The following is a 20,370-nucleotide window of genomic DNA, read 5'->3' on the forward strand; positions in this document are numbered from 1 at the left end:
GTTGTGCTGCTTCTTTTCTCTTTGGTGGGGGGTTTTGGGTTTGATACATGTGGCTGCTTTGATGGAACTTTTCAAGTCATATAGCATGAGTTTTGTAAGCCAGGGTGACAATATAGTGCCCCAATGTAACTAAAACTTGCTGTTAAATCTGCTCAAAAATGCACTTTTATTTTCTAGATTTTAATCTTGATCAACTTAATAAATGAAGAAACTGCCTGGCAAAAACGACTAGAAGTGAACTAAATTTTGTAACATTCTGTAGAACTGTGCATTGTTCCAGCACGGACCTTGATATTGGCAATAAAAATAACCTACTATTACCATGTCAATGAAAATTGCCCCTAACGCAGGCAGCGGAAAAGCTTCAGGTCATCTAATAGTTGGCTTCCAAGATAAGAGCATGGCGCTAAAGTGAAGTAACAATGTCTTTGATTGAAATTGCATGTTGCAACTTTTTCTGACCAAATGACTGATTGCATCATACATTTTGAGTGTTTTTTTCCCCCACATGATTTGCTCACACTATTTATGGCAAAGCTTTAATAACAAAAGCCAATTTCTGCTCAAAAATGCCAGAAATGTTTCTTTGTCGTTTCTTGAAATTAGTAACTTGTGATGGAGGTTTTTTGAAACACATGATTATTGAAATACCATACTTCTTAATAAACTTTTAAGTCAATAAATCTACAGTTTCAATCAAAGAAACTCATTACTCATTCAAAATAATCATCAAAAAAGTGCTAACGTATATTTAAATTTATTGTGCATGTAGTATCATTCAAAACGCCTGAAGGAAAGAACGATACAGAGGAGAAGGTGACTCACACTTTATCAAAGAGAAATGTAAAGGCTCCAAAGTTTTATACAAGTTGCCCTTCAGTACATTTAAATCAACATTTAACAGAGCTTGTTGATATTTTAGTTCAATAAAGTCAATATTTGGATACCTCTTTATTTTTGAGTATTTTTCTTGATTTGGTTCCAAAGTTTTAAAATTTTGAAATGATTAATGTTCTGAATGTTTTCACTCAGGAAGATTTAAAGTAATATCCTGTTTAATTTTGATTAATAATTATTATCGTTTCTGTGCTGATGGCATACTGCCACAAGGAGTAACATTAGGTGTTTTGTTTTAAAAGCTTATGCCAATATATTCCATGTGCCCTTTTAATATTCCATTCTTTTGGTCTGAAACTGCATTATTTAACTAGGGTTTAAAGTTGCAAGAAACATTTATGTCTCCGCAGGCTTGAACCTTGGTCTCTCACTTGGCTAATGTAAAACATTATTGGCAATTTTTTACTTTAAACTTTTCATTTTGCCTTTGGTCATTAAATGTATTTATAGTGTTGAATTTCTGAATTATTGTAAGGAATTGAAGCTTTCAGGTTGCGAAAAGCCTCCAAGCCATAATGCATTTTTTACCATGCTTCACGGAATATGTTTTTGTGTCTATACAATATGTTTTGATGATTTTTTTTTCTACACTCATGCAGTAAAATTGCACATTTTTATTTAATATTCAATAGAAAAGTGTAGCCGAAGTTTTACAAAAATAACCAGGTGGTCTTTTACAACCTTATTTTTAAATATGCCAATTTAATTCAAAAAATTCTTGGACAATTTTCTATGTGGCTTAAAGGCTGAGTTGTGAGTATTGACCAGGAATGAGACCAAAAATCTTGGCCTGACAAAAATTATGAGTTGCGCAAAGAAATTAATATAAAGTTCTGTGCAGCCTGTCACATCATAAACATAAATACACTCTTCTTGTTGCTGCAGTGCTTCTGTATATCTATCTAAAACACCAGAAACCTATTCAAAAACTCAAACAGCCCAGCTAGATATGTTTTCTAGGCAGCAATTCAACATTTGAGCTTGGAGTTGATAAGTGAGACAGCACCTCTGCAGTCATGGCAGGCTCAGCGTGACAGTGCATTTCATGTGAATATAAGTGTGTGTGTATGTCTCCATGTTGGACATTTTTGGGCATGTTTGTCAGGACACTAGGTAGATAAATGTGTCATTTGTTATGCTTTTCAGGCAAATCCAATATCTAGTTCCTGGTGCTGTGATTAATAAACTGTCACACCATCAAAATAGAAATTCTGTGTACACAAAGATTTACATGATGACTGTGTTTGTAATTTTGAGTTGTGACAAGTAATGCATTAGTCCACTATGTGACTTTTGTTTTATTGACCTGTTTGCATTCATTTCATGTTTCCTATGATCATAGTTAATGCATCAACATACTCAAGGCTTTTCTGTTAAATGAGTTCTAGGCCCTGTTTCCTTTCAAAGAGTTTCAGATTTTCCATTTCAGCTCTCCCCTTTTTTCCCCCACTACACTTTCATGTTGGCTCATTGTAGTCCTGGCCTAATCTTTCCTCTAACATGGAGAAATAAAAGCTTATTTTGATTCACAAACAGATCTTTGTGCAGAAGATGAATCAAATAGCTTTGAGTCATACTGTGCCAAGCAGGCCGTAACTTGCGTTTATTATCCAGACATCCATTTTCTGTACTCAATATACACTATATTGCCAAAAGTATTCACTCACCCATCCAAATCAGTGAATTTAGGTGTTCCAATCCCTTCCATAGCCACAGGTGTTTAAAATTAAACACCTAGGCATGCAGATTGCTTCTACAAACGTTTGTGAAATAATGGGTGAGTTTTAGGAGTTCAGTGAATCTGAGCATGGTACTATGATCGAATGCCAGCTGCTCAATAAGTCTACTAAATATTCAACAGTCAACTGTTAGTGGAAGCGATTGGGAACAACAGCAACTTAGCCATGAAGCGGTAGGTAAAATCACAGAGCGGGCTCAGTAGACGCTGAGGTTCATAGTGCACAGAGATACCCAACATTCTGCAGAGTCAATAGCTACAGACCTCCAAACTTCATGTGGCCTTCAGATCAGCACAAGAACAGAGTGTAGGGAGCTTTGTGGAATGGGTTTCCATGGCCAAGCAGCTACATGCTCCCAACTTTTTGTGAACAGTTTGTGGCCCCTTTCTGTTCGAACAGAACTGCACACCAGTGCACAAAGCAAGGTCCATAAAGATATGGATGAGCGAGTCTGGTGTTGGAGAACTTGACTGGCTTGCACAGAGTCCTGACCTCAACCCAATAAAACACCTTTGGGACGAATTAGAATAGAGACTGTGAGCCAAGCCTTCTCGTCTTACATCATCTAACCTCACAAATACTCTTCTGAAAGAATGTTAAAAAACTCCTATAAATGCACTCCTAAACCCATGGAAAGCCTTCCCAGAAGTGTTTAAGCTGCTATAGCTGCAAAGGGTGGGCCAACATCATATTAAACCCTGTGGATTAAAAATGCAATGTCACTCAAGTTCATATGCATGTGAAGGGAGATGAGCAAATACTTTTGGCAATATAGTGCATGTTGTTCAGGGTCGCGGGTGGAGCTTGAGCCTATCAGAGCAGTCAACAAGTGAAAAGCGTGGTACACCCCGGACAGTTCATCACAACGCCAACACAGAAACAAACAGCTCATCCACACCCACACTCAGTGCTTAGGTTATTTAGAATTGCAAATTTACCTTCACATGCATATTTTTGGACTGCAAACGCTTGGATTTCTTGGGAAGAAAAATGTATAGATGGGAAAAACAAGCAAACTGCTCACAGAAAGACTCCAATTGATGTTTGAACCATTTTGCTCTGGGGCAACATTGTTAACCACCCGTCCATTGTGGAGCTTTTGTCTTCATTATTCTACAAGAAAGAAGAGAAATAAAAGTTATCTTTCCATCTTAAGAAATAACTCCATAGAGGCAGCTCTTGGTTCAGTTTGGATAAGAAATAAGGGTTGATATTGCTTGACATTACAAAGCAAATAAAGATATATTCATCCATTTTATTTGCCTGTTCCTGTTCAGGGTCATGCAGAGCTGGTGCCTTTCTCCAGCGGTCATTGGGTGAAAGGCGGGGTACACTCTTGACAGGTTGCCAGTCCATCACAAGGACACAAATGATCAAGAAAAGAATGAGACCAACAATCATTCACACACCTAGTGACAGTTTAGAGACATGCATGTTAATGGATCTGTGGGAGGAAACTGGAGTACCTGGAAAAACCTACACATGCAAAGAAACCTGAGTGGTAGTTGAACCTGCAACCTTTGTTTGCTGAAAGGCAACAGTGTTAACCACTGTGCAACCATGAAAGGTATATACAGTACTTTATAAATTGTTTGGTTTTACAGAAGTATTTCATATTAAACATGATATATTCAGTTTTATTCACTGGAAACTTTTAAACAAGTAATCAACATAAATTTGAGGAACAAGGAACAGAAAAAAAGATCAAAAGCATCAGTAAAGTATTAAACATGTATGACTGTTTTTATTTTGTAAAAAATAAACAAAAAAGAACTTTTATATTTTGAAAATGTATCCTTTGTTTTCATGGTTTTAGATAACAGAAGCACTTGGTGTATTTTTTAAAAATGATCATAGTTTGTGTTAGATCATTTAAGGTTGTAACTCAGACATAACTGATTAGCTAAACAAGCAAACACATCTGGGGTTAGACTGAGGAACAGCACAATTTGTACACCTTGTTGATTTAAAATGTGACACTGATGTTGTCGCAGACTGGTGTGAGTTTTACAGGCTTTAGTGTGAAACTAGGGTGAAATAAAAAGTGAATACATGAAATGTTAAATGGTTTATTATCACTTGCATTTGTTAACAAACAGAATAAGTTAATTATAGACAATACAGTCAGAAGATCTGCCCCCATAAACATTTGTTTAAATCGTGTAGTGGACCTTTTAATCACTATTTATTGTCTGCAGTTGGAGGAAATGAAGAAAGTATAGAAGCTCATCTTCCCCAGCTCTCTGAGTGATGCCACAAAGTCACAACACGATTTATTCTCTTCCCCTTAGACATATCCAAGAATTATGCCTCATTTAAAAAAAAAAAGATTCCCTGGAGGTGTTTATTCATATTCTCCATATGATTGGAGCATCAATACTGAGGGTAAGTGAAGGTCAGTCTGACAGTTTAATGGGTTGGCAGGTCTGCCTTTCTTCCTGCTGTTGCTTCTTAAAGCTCCATATAGCTGTTATTTTTATTTATTTTTTCAAAATAGCTGATCTCATTCTGTCATGACAGACAGCCAGTTTAAAAGATAACAAATACAATCAAAGATGCATTAGTCTAAATGTGACCTCCTTTCTTTCATTCTGATTGGCTGTTGATTGTACAAAGTAGCTTTCCAAACTCCTAAAAGCTTTTCCTCGGAAGCTCTATATGTCCAAGTGTCTTGAAGATAGAAGTGATTTGAAACTACTCTCGTCTGTCAGTGTGACCTGTGTGTCACTGAATGTAAATAGATTAACGTGCTCTGTGAGATCTCAGTGAAATCAGAAACTGGCTTCAGAAAGCATTACGCCTCTAGCTGACAAGTTTTTCCAACTGTCAAAACCAGTAACAGTAAAAGAAAAAGAGCAAAGGCTTTACGATAGTTTCACATCTATTACCATCTATTACAAACACTAGAAATATCCACTGACTCATTCATAGCCTGGAAAACAAAACAGCACATCTTTGGACCTCGCTTTCTGAACTATTAGATGAATATTTTATATTTTTCCACAGCCATGTTTGATATTAATGAACTTTCAGTCTGTGCCTACGCTGCCTGCTTGCTAAGATGACATATCTGCCAGCCCACCTGTTATGAATATTTATAACCTGCAAGTGGACAAAGGTTAAAGAGGCACATTTTGCTGTTGGCGCATGTTCTGCTTCTCGGCTAGTCAAGCGGAGCTGCTGTCTGTCGTGCCGAAGTTGTGATCTGGTTTTTCTAAAAGATGGCGGTCTTTTCTGTGTTCCCCTCTTGGTTTGATCCTGGAATATTTAATCCTGTCAGCTTCTTGGGTTGGCGCAGTAGCTGACGACATAAGTGTGATTGCCGAAGTAATGGCTTGTTCAGCAGCTGAATGACCGGTGTGACCCCCACTACCTTTCCCACAAAAAGAGGAATTAGTGAATACATTAGAAAGAAAGAGAAAATATAAAAGCCTTTTTTTTTTACCATGACCTGCAATTTAAAGGTTGCTATAAGTCTTTTGTTGAGGTCTTAAATAGCAGCTTGTGAATAAATGTACAATGTACTTCTACCCTAAATGGTACCGAATGGCGTTTTAATCCTCTTTGTCTTTTTATTAACACCCCTACCCACATTCTTCTTTTTAACCCCTTTAAAACTGAACTGAAAGCCTACAGGAACACAAGGGTCATAAGTTTGGCTTTGCATGCTGAAACTATTTCACCCCATCAAGTGCAGAAAAGACAAGTGGAAGTACAAGTAAAATGGACTGTGTTTATATAGCACCTTTCTAGACTCATTGACCAGTCAGACTGCCTTTACACTAAAAGCCACATTCATCATTCTCACACACATTCTTGCTTCTTAGTATATACAGTCAATTACACTTTTTTTTTTTGCAAACACACATTGATCAACAGATCGGGACACTGTGGGGTTCAGTGTCTTGCCCGAGGACATGCAGAGTGGGGGAGTACAAATCAAACCTCCAGCCTTTCAAATCAGCAGACAACAGCACTTCCTCCTTACCCACAGCTGCCCAATGAGTAAATTATGTCATCGATTAAACTAACAGTCCTGTGTTTGGTGGCCTGACTTGTCTGAAAGCACACCAAGGCGGGCGTCATAAAGGCTGCTTTTAAGGCTAGTTGACACTAGTTCTCCTTGTCATCTTTTAGTAATAAGGGCCAGGCGCAGACCAGTGCAAGCATTTCACCCGCTGGTCAGAAGACAGACAGCCTCTTTGAATAAGACAAGTAGGGAATGAAGAGAAAAGATTGAGAGAAAGGAGGAGGGGGAAGCACAGTGCTGATAATGAATCTGGTGCCTAATTTATAAAAGGGAATAAAAAACAGAAGAGACTGAAGAACACCAAGGCAGAGAAAAGAGCTAAGTTTAGACAAAGAAATGAAGAAAGAAAGGAGGATTGTAAATGGAGACATGCAATCAGTACTTGTTCACTGCTTCTTTGGTACATATGACAGAGGCGGTTTTTGGGTCCTTTATAGAAAACGCACAGAGATGCTCTCTGTGAGCATCAATTGCTTCAAAATTATTTTAGAACCTTTTGAGAATTCAAATTTTGATGATCATTTAAATGAGACGTACTTTTTTTATTAAGTTAACTCAGTTTCCTAATATGTTTTAGTTAAAATACAACAGGATTAGATTACCAATGCTTTCTTATATCTTATTTTATGGGGCAAAGTGAGACATTGCATGCTGCATTTACCGTACCGACTTCTCTGCTAAAGAAAATGCAGCACAATGTAGAATTATATTTAGGAGGAAACAATAAAATAATACTGTTCATTTTTATTTTATTTTTTATTCTGAGTCATAATGTAAATCTGAATAATTCTCTAAAAATATATATATTTTCAAATTTAGAGGGTTGAAAACAGAATGACAGGGTTTTGCTTTTCCAAAATATTTAAGTTGGTAGTCTCTCAGAAATTTGTCTACTTTAAAGTGTTACTTATTGCAGCCACTCCTGTTGCTGACAAATTGTCTTGGAATAAATACACTGTGCTATTGTTTTGTACACCCATCTGCAAATCCAACTTCAGAACAAACTAAATATTACTACAATATAGCTTTTTACAATAATTTTTAACCTTTTTCAAAATGATGTTCTTTAAAATTGTTAGACTTAAAAAGGTCTATCTCTCCTTTTTTGTCTTCTCTTTTCCCCCATTTTCTCCTTCACTGAGAGGCTTTCTATTCACTGTAAGCCTTGCAGATGTGAGTTATAAATCAGTTAATCAATGGTACCGAAGTTAGTCCCTGAACAATATTGGAAGAAAATGGCTTGAATGAGCATCATTGAGTTGGCTTCACAAATCGTTATTTTCCTCAAGAGAGAGAGACTGACCTTGGAAGACAAAAACATTGTTATTTGTCATTAAACACAATTTGATGCTCATTCTAATGATGACAAGATACACAATGCTGTTTTTTTTCCCCGCCTGGCACGTTGTAAATAAATATGTGTGCATCATCTGAACGTCTACTCATGACCTTCACACTTCCCTTATTATGCAGAAATCAGAAGAGATGTGGCTTCTTTCTTTCCAACTCATTATAGTGTGACACAGCTTCACCATTCCAGAGGAGCGTCCCTGTTGAATCAGCTCTACAGAGGGAGGTTCCTGGCATCATTATATCATCAGGGACAAGAGGAAGCAAAGTTTGAAAATGTTACAAAAGAAGCTGTTTTAATTGAACCGTGAGATTTACTTGGCAAACTGGGTTTAAAGCTAGAGTAGGGACAGTGGGAAACAAAGGGGTGGTTGTAAGATGTACTCGGACAGGCTGGATAAGAGCCTGCTGAGGGGCAGGTGGGTGAATGAAGGTGGGTACTCAGCAGCTATTTTGTAATGAGGACAAAAAGCCAACTAAAAGTTTGTTGACAATTTATACAAAGTGCAATACTTTCAGCTTCTGTGACATTTTGGCAAAGTCTGGTCATTACCTAATTGTCATAGATTATAAATGATTATGTGCAAACTAATAAATTTCAATGAAATTAAATGAAATAATTACTAAACTTGTTGAAATGTATTAAACAATAGATATTTGCGACTGTGACATGATTTGTGTGGCTGTCAAGTTTTTGAGGTATGTCTTTAGCGTGTACTGTACTGACAAGGATATCAATGAAAGATCAAAAGCCAAACAACAGTGCTTTATAGCGACTTCGGCAGCTATCAGAGCCGCAGCACTGTATATGTACAAAGTGTGACACCCAAAGGATCTGCTGTCTTCTTCCAGTGACAGATTTGAATGCTGATGAGCAGTGAAGGAGGGAGGGGGGGCATCTTTTGGTTCCAGCTGCAGACATGTCACTGTTTTTCCATTTTCAAGAACTGCATTGGTGTTAAACATCAACGTCTCATCTTGTCTTCTTTCCATGTGTGATTTTTTTTTCTTTGTCTCACCTCCCACACTCTTCCTCCCCATCTCATTTTCTTGTTCTGTCAGTCACTCCCCCAAAGCCATCAGATGCCCCCAGGAATTAATGAGGAGGGGAAAGGAAAAGCACATTCATAAAGATTTTTTATCCATCACTTGGGGAAATCTTACATTGACTTACATTCATTTCCTTGATAATTATTCTAAGCTTAAGCATAACCACTACTCCCCTAATCAATATTCTGTCCTTGCCTTTTCTTCTCATCCAACCTATTCTTAAAAAAATGAAATATGCTAACATTATTATTATGGTACAATAACATTATGACCGCTTACATGGAAATTTAAAGACATTAATTGTCTATTTATGGTAAAACGGGCAATAGATGGAATTTATTGGGTAGCAGGTAATTATTTCCTGTTAAAGATGATGTGTTCAAATTCAAAAAAACACAAGAACTCAGACAGATGTGTGCAACTTTGACAAGGACTAAATTAGGATGGCAAAATAGTTGAACTTAAAATAGCTCTTGGGGGAAGTTCCAGGTCTGCATTGATCAGAACCCATCAAAACTGGTCCAACAAACTGAAAAGTGACAAATCAGTGACAAGGTCACAGAAGTCTAAGGCTTAATGATGCAAGTGGGAGCAACGGCTGGCCTGCAAAGTTCAGTCAAGTAGAATAATTACTGTAGCTCAGACTTCTAATAAAGTTGATGCTGGTTCTGACAGAAAATAGTCAAACATGCATTGCTTCAAAATTTGTTGCATAACTATGCTTACATTTACCTATGTCTGTCAAAAGCCCATTTAATGTGCATATGAGCATCAGAGTTGTGCCAGTGAACATTGAACAAAATATTCTGTGTGAAGTATCTCGTCTTGTCCTGTTTAGATTCACTTAGCATGAATAACACAAGTTAGCGCAAACACTTCTACCAGATTAGAAGCACTGCCAGATACTCCCTCTCAGACAAACACTCAGTCAAAAAAGGATTTTATAATTCATAATCGCCATCTGTAAATTCCAGTATTTGTCTTTCCCTCCCTGATGCTCTGCTTGGCAATAAACCATTTATGAATATCACTCAACAGCTGATGGCTCTTAGACTGATGAATCTACACATATGCAGGTGCCTGGCCACACATACAGAGGAAGCATTTTCTAATCATAGCTGTTATTGCAAAATAAATAATCTTCACATATCGTCATCTTTGCTTTTTCTGTTTGATGAGTTGTGCGGTTTCGTCCCACTGATTGTGTTAGCTAGGAATGCTTGCTTTTGTTCTCAATTTCATTCGAGCAAAACAGCTGCCTCTGTCAGTTCCAAAAATGTAAAAAGTGTCACTTACAGAAACACCGTAGCACAACAAGAATTGTATAGTTTTCTAAAATAATCAAACCCTGCCTTTTCATGTTTAGTTTGTTTCAGTTGTCATTGTTTAAGTCGTCAGTGGACACGGTTGCCTACTCCCTTTTGATGAGACTACAGTGTTAGAAAATTCAGTATTGAAAGCCTATAATTAAAATATCTGCATTTATTGTTTTCAAAACCTCTAAATGTTGGCAAGCTTTTGAGCTACAATACATTCCTTCTTGCTGACCTGAATGCAGATTATGTTTGTTCTTGCAAAAGCATTCATATATGTTACATACATTCAGCTCTCCTATAGCATGTATATTTGTATATGTAAAGTCACTTCACTGTACTTTTGCATGAAACTGCAAAATGACCCCAAGTTCAGTACAGCTGAAACCTCTCAGGAGGGTTGATAACAGCAAAAGCTGTGCCCTGAGTGTGTTTTCATGCACATGCCTACAGACAGCACAAAGGCGCACCTTAGACCTTTATTTAATAACCTCTTCAGCTCAGCTAAGACCTCATTGTAAGTCTGAGTGTTGGAACAGTAATACAAGATAATTAGCACTGTGACAAGAGCCAATGAGAGGAGTGCTTTAAAACAACAGGGCAGGTTAAATCATGCAACACTTTATCACATGCATGCACACAAACAAAACCTTCATCTGCTGCTTGTGTCAAGAGCCTGCATCAAGGGCTGGTTCAGACAAGTGTCCTTCATATCTTTTATAAATGCTAATGACTTCCTATACAAGCTTCTGCAGCGTGTTCTCACAATTGTTTACAAACAGTATTAATTCAATACATGCAGGAGTACTGAATTAGCAGCAGTTGGCTTCACTTGAAATCGCTCAGTACCAGTCACAGTGTCAAAATATTAATCTTCTTTTAATACTTATAGCTGTATTTTTGTTCTTGGTTTGGTGTTATTCCTAAGAATTTGGTGAGATCTGATTATTGGTGCACTTGTTGAGTCAAATTGATTATAAAATTAAGCATGTTTGAGTAATTTGCAAATTCCTTTTTGTATCTTCACAGCAGAAACGTGAGGACCAGCACCTCAAGGATCAACTCCAGCTTGTACTCTCACGGTGAGTTGCACCTTTAGATGCATGTTAACATCGTATGTTGTGTGTCTGTGTTTTAGTGCAGCAGTTACTAATTGTTTATTGATCAAGTATTTTGTTAATTATTTTTCTAATCAAGTTTAGGTATTAAATTATTACAGACATACAGTAACTTTTCAAAAGAATAATAAAAGTTTTTGAAAATTTAATAAATGAGTTTAAAAAATAAATAAATAAATGAAACAGGAGGTCTGAGCTAAAAAAAGTGATGAGTGAAAATAACCTTTTAGCCTGCTTACACGTTTCTGTTTTTATTTATTTATTTATTAGTTAGAATGGTCCCAGGCTTTATTTATGTCAAGCCATTTGCACATAGTGCAGTGTAAGTATGTTGTGTGATAGTAAAAATCAGTATGAGAGCTACAAAGTTGTGTATATTACAGCATCAAGTTAAGGAATTTATAAGGATTCTTTGTTATTCTGTAATTTTCTTTTGTTCTAACTTTTGTTTTTATGCTATCTTGCATAAATTTTCCTTTACCCCTCAATAAATTTTCCCTTCCCTGCTCTTTTTTGACAAGTGAGAAGTGCAAAAATGTATTTACAAATGAAAAACAACTACACGACACCTGAAACAAATAATAAGAAAAAAAAAATGGTTCTATTTGCTTTTCAATGCACATATCATCATTTTTGCTAGAGGCTGCGGCATACCCTCATTCAGCTTGGGATTTCTGTTTAAAGCTTTGTTACTCTTGTTGCATTTTTGCTTTTTCAGATGAGCCAAGTCCATTTGCTTCCAGTTTAAGTCCCTGTATACCACCTTCAGCAACACTGGCTCTGGAGGACACACTTAGGAAGCTGTTAGAATCTCTGTGTGCTATAAATCTCTCTGATTTAGAGACACCATGACTCTTTTTGCATTAGATTAACTGTGTAGCTGAGTCTGGTGAGGTAATACATTAACTTTCAACTTCTGCTGCAGTATACCTAATTGAAGCATTGGATCTATACGTGGTCTCCACAAATGGTGTTTGTTTGGTTTTCTCTTTGTCTTTCAACTCTGTTTCTTTATCACATGCTTCTTTAAGCAGTTTTTCAAAAATGTATCTCTAGTTCTTGTGATTGATAAAAACAGTTCCATATATCTAGGTAATGGGGGGAAAATTATCCAACACATATTAGCAAGTTAACTGCAATACTAAGAGGGAGCTTAAAATATGGATTTGAATCAAAGTTCATAAGCCTGGATGATCTTTGTTCAAGATTTCAGTGTTCATTGTAATATTTTTCTTTTGATACACCATACAGTTTAGGATGGGCCAGAACACGCTTTGCTTCCATTTTCTTGGTTACCACGGTGACAACTCTATGGTTTACGAGTGGCTGTCTGCAAACTAGAGACAGTGATGAAACCAGGGTCTTTCTGAGAACTCTTTAGATTTAAAAATGAAATTGCTCTTGCAGCCGCATAAAAAAAAAAGCTGAGAGCTCTACAAGAAAGGCCTGTTTGCCCTCTTACAAGGAAATAATGAAAGACAGCGGTACTCAGGAAAAACAGCTTTAGGGGGCACTCAGCAATATTCACTTTTACAAAGAAATAAACTCAAGATAGTTAAAACGGACAAAATTAAAGCGTTTTTTTGTAATGGAATAGTTGTACATTTCACACAACAAATTTAAACAAGAACCAAAGACTTTCTATGATGAGTGTTGCCTCAGTCATTTACATAAATTCTCACTATTTGTTGAGACTTGAGGGTGAAAACAAAATAAAAAAAATGGAAAGGAAAAAAACAACAACACAAAACTAATAAACTAGAAGCACTCGGAGAGCAAAAACTTCGGCCAAATCCATAATGATCGTAATCTGGATCTGAATATTTTGTCCAGAGAGATATTATCAGAAGCTTTTTTCATGATCTGGATGATAGCCAAAATGTAATAAATTGTTTCTTGTGACAACCCCAACATTTTCTGAAAATGTCATCAAAATCTGTTCATTAATTTTAAGTAATATGGCAAGCAAACAATCAAACCAACCAACACTATCGAAAACATAAACTCCTTGGCGAAAATAATGAGCCCTTAATTCAGACATTAGTGTCTATTCTATCATTTCTCAAATCCATCAGAGTTAAATGTACTCGAACGTATAGTTACTATTCAGACTAAGTTTTACAGTCTGTTTATGAACCTTTGATTTATAGAAAATTTATTCCTTTGGGTTTAAGCATCTCTGAAAAGAAAAATTGTAAATCTCCCTGTCTCCAGTCACTGACTTTCTAATAAAAATGGATTGAGTTGCAATTCAGGAGGGATTAAAAGCTGGACTAAATTTAAATTTTGCTCTCTCTCTATGAATGTCGCAGCCTCTGCTTCCACAAGAGATAATTGTGCACATCAGCAATCAAAAAACAAAACATTTTGTTACAAAAAAATTCATTGTCTTTCTTTAATTTATACTTGTTTTTTCTTTTAAATGTAGGAAAAATACATATAGATACAATTTTCATACCCTTATTGCTGATGTACAAATGGCACACGTGTGTGTTTTAACTCTAGAATGGTGAATAGGAGGCAGGCTGCATTGCATGTTTGCCTTTCTAATTGCTTCTCATAGGAACCCAGCCATTGATTGTTGCAAAGGCCCATCGATTTTTAAGTGGGACTCTGCACTATCTGACGTTCGTGCTAAATACCACGAGGTGAATGATGTCTGCTTGCCTGTCTGTGACCATAATTTGTCTTTTCACTTTGAGTTGTGTATCTGTCTGTCTGCACACATCATGTAACTGTATGTATATTTATGTGGATGTTTTAAATGAACATGAGGTGAAATAGCTGACAAAGAGGAAAGTTGCTGAATCCCTTTTTTTTGGCACAGGCAGCCTAATCGAGAAGCATTGATTTGGCCAGGGGAAACAGTGTGCTTACTTGCACATCAAGATAGCCAAAGGCTATTGGCAAAGTGTTTGTTCTTATTGGATGAAATCACATGAATTTCCTCCCTATGGTCTAAACAGATCACTAAGTCAGAAGGTCAGAAAGAGTGCCACAATTAATCATCTCGTTTTTTTCCCCAGTATTTCTTGTATTAAAATGTTGTTGATGATGTGACAGCTCAGTCGCAACATTAATTATGCATTAATTTTATGCAAATTGTTCAAAGATGATATGTCAGGTGATAATGCAAAGTCAGCATTAGAAAAAATAACTGATTTTGTTAATCTCAGTTTGAAAGATGGATTTTATGTTCAGAAGAACTCAAAATTACCTTACATTTTGAAATAACCTGTAGAATCTCAGTTTCATTTTGTTTTTTTATACTGTTTACAAAATTGCCATCTCTAAATATACATTTTCTCAGTGTGCTTCACTCTTGAAACAGTGAAAATGTTTTATTTATGTGAGGACTTCATAACAGCCATTTGTATGTTCAAAGGCAGTCTCAAACAGTCCAGATTTTGGTTCTATTTTCTAAATTCTCCACATAAAATTTGTAATATGAGTTTTTTTCCGCTGAGACTCCTAGCAGGCTGGAAGCTAACTGGTCTCTCAGTTTTACCTTCTGATCCCACAAAACATTTTGGCACTAACTGTGTAGTGGGCATGAAACACTCTCAGGTGTCAATCTTCGTCACTGGAAATACAAAACCCTTTGTACTGAGACTCAATTTAATGTTTGTTAGGGAAGTTCCAGAATTATATCACAAAAAAATGGCAATTTGTCTAACTTTGTTGTAAGGTTTGTGTGTTCACTCCTCTCACATTTATTGCAGCATCCTTCATCTTTTACCATGGTCTTAGGGTTTGTTGGCTGAGAAAATGTCCTGTTTTAATGGGATTTTGTCTGTCATTGTTCCCAGCTGCTGTGTCTTTGAAGAGTTTGAATAATGCAACACGCTGTCCTTAACTTCCATTTGAATACATGGAATCTGTCTGGTCAGCAGAGGGAAAGTGACACAAAGGCAAGCAGACTCTGAAAGACAAAAAGAAAAAGAATAACTGAAAGGCAAACTGAATGAGATTGAATAAGGGGCATGGAGAAAGTTTGTAAGAGAAATATGCACCAAAAAGGAAACGGCAACACCACAGAGGAAGATGAATATAAATGGCTATAAAGTTTTATTGCAGCAGAGAGGGGACCACACGGTGCAGCAGCTATTTCAGGCTTCCAGGGTGTATCTAATGTGATTTGCTTCAGTAATGAGAGACACGACCATCTGTAATTTTCTGTTAGTTTACTCTTTTTCTGTGTTGTGTACCTGCATCTCCATCCTGATTACTGAGAGGGTGTAGTTGAGTTTTTCCGCCCCCCAGTGTTCTGCATTGTACAAAGGCAGACTGTGATTAATGGGAATGATCTTCCGTTGTGGCAACAACAACAGTGGCTGGATCGACTGTACAGGTGAGAATAATGCTGTCACTAGACCGAACTGTTGAAAGATGAGGTACAATATGTTTTAGCTGAAATAACATTCAAACACTGATTAATAAAATTTATCTAGACTTTCAGCCTTCTATGGTGTCTGGTAGATCTTCACTGAATTTTATTGCAATGAACATCACAGCTGTCTGAGTTTTTTTTTTTTTTTTTAGCTGTCTGAGTTAAAGTGTTTCACTCACAGAAGTTCACCAAGGAGACTTAGCAGACTTTGAGCGGTCACCTTCACACTCATGTCCTCTGCCAGAGACCAGGGAGCTTAAGGGATCTATACAGTATTTTATCCATTCCCCCGACTCTGTCTGCTTTTCTGGACAGAGATCGCCTGCGTTAGTCTTAGAATATGCTGGAGCTGCTCTCACTCAGTTTGAGGGTCTCAGCCCCAAACACTCCAATCACCACTGCCATTTTTTTTAACTTCCACGTTTCGACCTTTATTTTTCATGCTCTCTTTTGTATTGAGTTGCTTTCTCTTGGGATCACTACATCTGCTGCCTTCTTCTAGAGTTTGTCATCCGCAGTATCTGGTTGGCTGACCAACCCAAAATCATCTGGATCTGGAAGTCCCACAGGATCTGAATTATTTCATTCTCCAACAGCTTTGGGTTTCTTTTTTGTTCAATTTTGACTTTATCTACAGTCTCAGGGTAGTAGAAGTTGGGTAAAACCTTCCATGCATTGTGAGACATGTTCTTGTCCTCTTTTCTTTCACTTCGGCCAAGCTACTAAACCAGCAAGTTATATGATTAGTGACAGAGTATATAATGTCTCAGACTTTGTTCTTGCCATTCATTTAGCTCTTCAGTATCTGCCTTCGTCATTGTAGGTATTTAGCTATAGGTGTCTTTCCATGAGGCCTAGTTATTGGTTCCCATTTCCTGTTGTCTTCTACTTTAGCTTTTAATAGTTTAAGCCCTTTACCTAATAATCTTCTTTGATATGATTCAGTTACATATACTCTGTCCTGATGACATTCTGACATTGTCACTCTAAACCCTGCTATAAATCTCAGCTGTTGTTTCACTTTGTCAGGTTGGTAGTTGAACCCAGAATGCAGGTGAACTCTGGAAGTCTTGAATGAGAACTAAGTTTATTAAACAAAAAGGCTGATGTAGCAGCAACCAAAACAACCACAGAAAACCACAAGGAGCTTGGAAACATGACAAGGCAAACAGGACTGCCGTAAGAACGGAGAATATATGTGGCACAAGAAGATTACAAACAGGGAACACCTGGACTGATTACAAGGGGAAACAGCTGAGTGGATGAGGCAGGATCTGAGAGTGGAAACTGAAAACCAGACACTGGGGAAACAGAAAAGTGACACATAAGAAACTAAACACGATCACAAAGGAATAAAATCTAAAAATGAACACAACTACCACAAAAACTGAGATTCTGACACACTTATTTTTTGTTATTTAGGAGTGGCTTAGACAATCCAACACAGAATCTAGGGTGTTTACTTGGCCTCCAAGCTCCCCAGATTCCAATCTCATGGGATCTGATGGCATCTATATGAAGTGAGCCCAATCCACAGAGATACCACTCCACTAGCTGCAGGACTCAAAGGATTTATAACTAGCATCCCAGTACCAGACAATCTGGGACACCACTATATGTTCTTAATTCATGCTCAGAATGTTCAGAGATGTTTTGGCAGCCATTAAACAGACTTCCTTCATATTAAACGGCTGGTCATACAATGATGCTACGACTAACCACGTAAGATGAAATGGAACCTGAAATACAAGTTTACAACACACGTTTCACAGTTAATTGAAACTATGACCTTTTTCTTGTTTCACCCAATGTGTTTCAGTTAGCTGGAGCAAATCATGCCCAGCTCACAGAAGTCTGCTGCAGAAGTCTTGTGCTTTTTATGCATCATAGTCTATATAAAAAAAAATAATCGTGGCATGTGAAACTTAGTTAAGATGTGGTTTAATATGAAACATCATTGACAGTTGCCCTAGTACTGGCTTCAAAACACCAGTAGACTCTCACTGAAAACAACTTTTCTTTTTCTGCATCTACTACCTGTCCTTTTTCTGGTTCTAGTGAGCTTCAGAACACCATTTTGAAGATCACTGGATCGTTATGAAACGGTGATGTCCATCCTCTGTTTAAAAACTAGAATATGGCTCGTGTTCATTTTCAGCTTACCTACAAATCTTATGCTGTAAATAATCAAATTATGATTTTAAGAAAAAAAAAATGTTTTTGCTGTAATCTGCAATAGTCACATTTTATTTATACGGATCAGTGTAATCTATATTACAATCTACCTGCTTTTAGTTCTTCTTTCCACTTTTTATCTTGACAGTGTAATAGAGAAATAATTTTCCCATTGGGATTTTCAGTTCAATACATTTTATAAAATACTGGGAGAGTACCCTTTAGATACAATATATTATTGGTTGTTATTCATAGAGTTGACTCTCTAGTCAGCTGGACAGATATAAAACCCGACATGGGGATCAGTGCAGTATTTTCACAATTATCAGATGGCCAGTAGATCAATATCGATCCTCTGATTTGACAAGTGCATATTGAGCTGCAAGGTTTGTTCCTTCAGTTTCTTGTTAAAGGAAATGTTTTTAGCTGTAATATATAAATATGCAATTCTCCTGAGGATTTTTGCACTTTGCAGTTGTCCAACATTAGTTTTAATCAATACTGACATCACCCATGAATTTATTTATGTTAACTTTTGGTTGGTATAAAGTCCCCCCTCCCAGTTTCTGTAATGCCTCTGGAGGTTACACATAAATACACAACTGATATTAAAAATGTTAGAAGAAGCCAAACATACTTTATATTAAACACCCTGAAATTGTGTTGGCACTGACTTGTACTGGAGTTTTGACTGACAGCATATTATTTACAGCTTTTTTGCATTTATATTCAGGCTTGCCTCTGCAATACAACTTTGCAGATGTGCAGTTTAAGCTCATCTCTCAAGCTGATCCCTTGATCTTCCAGATTGTTACTTCAGGAAGTTCTCTTTACTCCTACTTCCAAATTGCATTTTGGAAACTGCAAACTGCAGGATCAAAACACTCAGCTAAAAAAAACCTCATAATGACAGTTCTTTATTTCTTTCACAAGGACTAACAACTCAGTGGTTTGTAAAAAAGATGCTAAAAGAAAGGTCAAAATGCCTTTTGCAGCTCAGTAGGCTTTAGAAGAGATCATATTCTGGCAGAATCACAGCAGGTATACAGTAAATTTAGTTAAAAGAGGGGCCCTTTGGGCAAATTCTATGCACATGTCTATTTTTGCTTTCAATTCTACTTACTTTACAGCTTATTCATGTCCCTTTGAGAACATATACTGTCTTTCATCATCTTTAATTTCACAGCCTCGTTCACACTCTTTAATTCCTCCATCTTCATCTCAAACTACTGACATGAAGGTCTTTTCTCAGTTAAGCCTCATCAGTTTAGGCCTCTTTATCGTCCTTCAGTACCACTTTCTTCTCTGCCTTTCTTCTCATGCTACTCACTTCCTCTTTTTTTCTTCTAAGAAGACAAAGTCGAATGGCCCAATAGCTTTTAATTGCTGTGGTTTTTATGTGGTCTGCTGAGAAATAATAGCCACTCAGCACTTCTGTCCACAAGATAGATGCTGCCGATACTTCTCTGAGAGTTCCAGCATGGGAGCACACCCAGTGGCTCAAGGAAGTGCAGGTGAAGTAATAAAAAAATGGTTCATTGGGAGTGGGGGAGAAATCCCTCAGTGAATTTCATTTTCTTATTGGAAACAAGTCACTCAGGGTCATGCGTACACACAAGCACAGAAAGACAAATGTAAATCTATGTGGACACACAAACAAGCACTACAACACATGCACCAAACAAGCAGTGGTCTGAGAGGAGCAGCAGCTTGTTAGCAGCAAACATTGCTGTGACCGGTCCTGTAATGAAATCTGCTCTTGCTGTTGGACAGGCCGGCATATGGAAGCAGTCGCACAGTGACTCAGACTCGCATTAAAAATGGAACCTGCAGGAAATCAAAAGCATTGCTGGGATCCCTCTGGTGTTTGGCCCAGTTCTGGTGTCACAGGCTGAACACAAACCCCTTATTTTAAAAAAGCCAGGAAGATTTGACCAACATGCCTCTCTTCACTTATGTATACCATCTTAACACAGGAATATTTATTAAAACTGAGCCATAATAGTGTGTCACCAACTGATTTTTTAAAATTTAGTGTAAATCATTAAAGCACTTATTGCATGATCATGCAATTATAAAACAACAACAAAAAAACAACCAATCAAAAATAAAAAGAAACCCAACGATTTCAACAACTGCAATACTGTGTGTGTAATAAGTAATTATCCATTATTATAACCTGGTGCCTGTTAACACAGAGACAACAGAGTAATTCTCAGTTGGTACTGGACTAAGTTCTGTTTTCAAAAGATAAATTAAATATTTTTGCAAGGTAAATTAATAAAAAAAAATATTGCTTTGCTACTAC

At 37.0% G+C, this 20,370-nt stretch overlaps 1 protein-coding gene across 3 annotated transcripts in view; it reads left to right on the plus strand.

Moving 5' to 3' along the window:
- tnr (tenascin R (restrictin, janusin)) overlaps nucleotides 1-20,370 on the plus strand; it is a 154,113-nt gene that overhangs the window by 38,805 nt on the left and 94,938 nt on the right. For all 3 annotated transcript variants that reach the window (XM_017422513.3, XM_017422515.3, XM_017422514.3), the window contains exon 2: nucleotides 11,409-11,461. The gene's annotated coding sequence lies outside the window, so the exon portion shown is untranslated. The remainder of the gene's footprint in view (nucleotides 1-11,408; nucleotides 11,462-20,370) is intronic.

This window comes from Kryptolebias marmoratus, linkage group LG20 (genome assembly GCF_001649575.2).
Source record: "Kryptolebias marmoratus isolate JLee-2015 linkage group LG20, ASM164957v2, whole genome shotgun sequence".
Lineage (NCBI taxonomy): Eukaryota > Metazoa > Chordata > Actinopteri > Cyprinodontiformes > Rivulidae > Kryptolebias > Kryptolebias marmoratus.